The following is a 4,227-nucleotide window of genomic DNA, read 5'->3' on the forward strand; positions in this document are numbered from 1 at the left end:
TTTTTATGAATCTTTGCAATCGATGTTCCTAATAATGTGCTAGTTAGCAAGTTCTGCGGCTAGTAAACAGTCTTAGAGCAGGGTTCGTCACCTCACAGAAGAGAGGGGTGGGGTCAGCAAAGTAACGGGCGTGCTGTCTTTAACAGTTTTGAAATAGGTTGAATGCACGTCCATTAACCCTTGTATTTTCTGCGTTGTGTTCTTGTTGTGATGAATAAAAGGAAAGACCCAGACCTTGACCAATTGCCGTTTGCTCTTTTGATGACGACGGAACAGCAGATTTGTCTGTACAAATGAACAAAAAAATACATAAGGCTCTGTCACATGCAGTCTCCTCCACGTAGCATACAGATCTCAATCTCCTCCTCTCAATTAGCCTGGCGCAGACTGCACATTCATATACGAGAAAACTGATAAAAACCCTCAGCATTATCAGCAAAAATACTTTTCAAACAAAATGTGAAAATTAAATAAATCATAAAATACTCAATGTAATTAACATGGACTTCTTTTTACATGTTTAATATAACAAATATAACCACTATGTCAGACAAATTATAATGAACATTATACACATACCTGTACAAATGAACAAAAAAATACATAAGGCTCTGTCACATGCAGTCTCCTCCACGTAGCATACAGATCTCAATCTCCTGTTAGCAGATAAACATACAGAAAACCCTGTAGACTAGCACGTGGAAACGTCTATTTTAAAGCTTGCAAAAGGTCCATTTACAAAGTTTATAAATCAATTGACACATGAACTGCATGCTCACAACCTCAAAACTAACATTTATAAATGCATAAATCAAAGTTTGCATCGTCCAAAAACCAAAATAAGTGTTTAAAACTGACGAGCAAGATGATGCATTACCTCCTCTCAATTAGCCTGGCGCAGACTGAAAAAGGCACGCGAATGACGCCACAAAGCCTGTGACCTCTTAAAGTGACAGTACCGGTATTAACACTATGGTCTGAATACAACATACAGGCATAAATCTTGGTAATAAAACACATCTAAAACATATAGAAAACAATGTTCATCAGGATTTGGTGACATTCCAACCGTAAAAGAAAAGATATAATTTCACCCTGGTTACATTCTCCCCTCCTGAAATTCACCAACATCCTGATTAATTGGAATCTCGGGACTAGCAAAGAACATATAATACGTCTGATACTGACACATCTGGCCCAAATGAGAAAAAAAAAGGAAGACCTAGTCTACAGTCAACTTAGAAGCCACCTCACATACAAGGTTCAGGGAAGAAAGAGGTTGATCAAGTCTCTGAATCCCCGTAGCTCCATGCGACGCCTGATACGCCACACAACACTTGGCCCCCCCAAAAAAAATTGTGTCTCACAGACATTTGCAAGTATCAATGCTCATAACACAGTCCAAAACACACATATATATATATCAAAACTCATCTCTGCAAAAACAAGTGACTAGAACCAGCTACCAAACAAAATGTTTGAACCCCTTAGAAATGGTTTTCTGAACCATCGATTCTATTAGTCTGTTCACTGATTTCACTACTCTTCCTGCACGCGTTCTAACAAGACCGTCAGCTGTAGTGCGTGTGTGCGGGTCGCGTGAACTAATGCGTCAACATGTGGTGAGTGTGAAATATCTGATTGTGGTGCAAGTGAAAATGGGTGGGTAATCAGCAATGGCACCAACAGGACTGTGCACTGAACTAGATTGGTCCAGCTCTTTTGAATCAGCTGACTCAGATTCAGATGGGACTTCAGATGACAAAACTGCAAGATTCTCACCATCTTCAGAATTTGACAGGTTCTGTGCACTGTCATCTTGAGTCAATAACCCACACGTTGAGGTTGTATCACTACAATCATAGTCCTCCTGATCAGACTCCTCGCAGACCAAAGATTGATCGTTTGCATGAGTATCCTGGCTCTCATCCATCCCAGAGAGTGGCAAGAAGTTGACCTCCAACAAAAGATTCCTGTGCACAACTCTTGTGTGTCCCTCAACGTCCTGTATTTTGTAGACATGGATATCGGGGGTTTGCACCAACAACTGTGTACAATCCATCCTCCCATTTGTCAGCCCAACTTCCTCTTCCCTCTCTCTCCTTTATTAGCTACCAAAGCTCGATCACCCACAAGGAGGTAGGTACCCCTGACACGTTTGTTGTATTGCCGGGCCTGGTGCTGTTGCTCAGTGGAAGAATGTTTCTGGGCGATTTCCATAGCACTTTTGAGGCAAGAAAGCAGGGAATTGGCATATGAGCTATAGTCAACAATCCCTGGGTCATTTAAAGCCCGCTTAAATAAAAATAATCCACTGGCAATCTAGTTACACGCCCGAACATCAAGAAGAAGGGAGCATAACCTGTAGTCTCATGAACGGTTGCGTTATAGGCAAACGTGAGGGTCTGAATTTGTTGTGGCCACTGGTGTTTTTCCTTAAGAGGAAGGGTCCGAAGCATGTTACCCAAAGTGCGATTAAATCGCTCTGTTCCTCCATTGCCCATGGGGTGGTAAGCTGTCGTATGTGATTTTCTGACACCGGCCAGACGAAGGAGTTCTGCAATTAGGTTGCCCTCGAAATTGGTGCCCTGATCGGGAATGTATTCTCTCAGGGAAACCGTAAACACAGAACACATTGTCCCAGAGCTTTTTGGCGACTTGCTTAGCCGTCTGATTGGCACAAGGGAATGCATGGGCAGTTTTGGTGAAATGGTCAGTGACCACTAGAACATCCACAGAACGCTGCTTACCGTCCTCTGCCGACCAAAAATCCATGCACACTAACTCCATCGGTGCAGAGCTCTTGATGCTTTCTAAAGGCGCACGAGCAGCAGGTTCTGGTGACTTCCCAAACACACACCTCTGACAGCATCTGACATGTGCCCTCACATCCCTTTCCATATCAGGCCAGTAAAACTCGCTGCCTCACCAGCGAAAGAGTGCGGTCCCTGACCTTGATGACCTGCCAGATCATGTACGCCCATCAGGGTCTTATCCTTGAGATTCACACCGCAACACATATTGAGATCTTTTCTGCTTGGACACGGGATCTTTCGTCACCCGATACAAAATCCCGTCATGAATTTCCAACTTGTCCCATTGCTTGAACAATCTGAGGACTTTCGAATCAGCGCCATTCCTTTCCCGCCTAGATGGTCGCTTCCTGGCTACAACGAAAGGCAACACCTTAGAGATGCAAGGGTCTTGCTCTTGACTCAGCTGTAGCTCCTGAACTGAGAAAATGGGCATAACATCCCTGACCACCCGACAGCTGTTGGACGTGTTGGGCCAGATAGAGTGCCCTAGATTCTGCTGCATCAATCCAGTCACAGTGTGCCCCGCAAAGAGCTCTGATCTCGGCTGAATCACACGCCACCTTGAACGTTGAATAGTCCCTAGATCTGTAGCTTTGAGACTGACAGCTGACCCTGAAAGCATCCTGTACAGAATCCTCCTCTATCTTATTAGCTTCCTGAATCAGGGTGGGATATGATTCCTTCAGCAGCCTCTGACAAATGGGCTTCGCAAAGGGGGTCGCGACTCAAGGCATCAGCTACCACATTCCTTTTCCCGGGCAGGTGTTTGAGATCAAAGGAGTAAGATGCAAGCTTAGAGACCCAGCGGATTTCACATGCGTCAAGCTTTGGCTTTGTTAGAAGGTAGGTTAGTGGCTTCTTATCTCTAGCTGACCGTCCCTGTCTCTTCTGTCCAGCAGTAAGTGCGAACAAAGGCTTTGCAATGGAGGAACAGTTTGGGATGAAATGCTGGTAGTAAAATACCATACCAAGAAAAAGATCTTATTCTCCGGATAGAAGGCGGTGCACTCCATCGTCCTCCATGAGGTCTTGCACTGTCATCTTGGTGATGACCTCCACTTTGGCAGGATCTACGGCCACACCCTCCCCATTAATGACATGTCCAAGGAATCTGACTTCATCTCGAAGTAGATGGCACTTCTTCAGAGCCAATTTCAAGTTATTCTCCCGCAACCTCTGGAACACTGCGCGGAGTCTGGATAGGGCCTCATCCTCAGACGATGCAAAGACAAGAAGATCGTCAAGGTAACACAGGAGTTTTTGTGAAGTTTTCATGTCCCCAAAAAATCCCAATCATCCATCCTCATGAAATGACGCTGGTACATGTTTACACAGGACCTTGTGGCATGCGATTATATTCATGCAGTCCAGGTGGGGTTGTGGAAAGACTGTGTACTTTCTTGTCGTCTCG

The 4,227-nt window shown here is 44.6% G+C and overlaps 1 long non-coding RNA gene across 1 annotated transcript; it reads right to left on the reverse strand.

The window, feature by feature from the left end:
- Positions 1–239: 239 nt before the first annotated feature.
- LOC122143805 lies at positions 240–1,492 on the reverse strand. The gene is made up of 2 exons (XR_006159374.1): positions 580–1,492; positions 240–285 (listed from the first exon to the last, which is right to left on the reverse strand). It is a non-coding gene; the product is annotated as an uncharacterized LOC122143805 (long non-coding RNA).
- Between the last annotated feature and the right edge of the window lie 2,735 nt (positions 1,493–4,227).

Source organism: Cyprinus carpio, unplaced genomic scaffold, assembly GCF_018340385.1.
Source record: "Cyprinus carpio isolate SPL01 unplaced genomic scaffold, ASM1834038v1 S000006507, whole genome shotgun sequence".
In the NCBI taxonomy this organism is placed as follows: domain Eukaryota; kingdom Metazoa; phylum Chordata; class Actinopteri; order Cypriniformes; family Cyprinidae; genus Cyprinus; species Cyprinus carpio.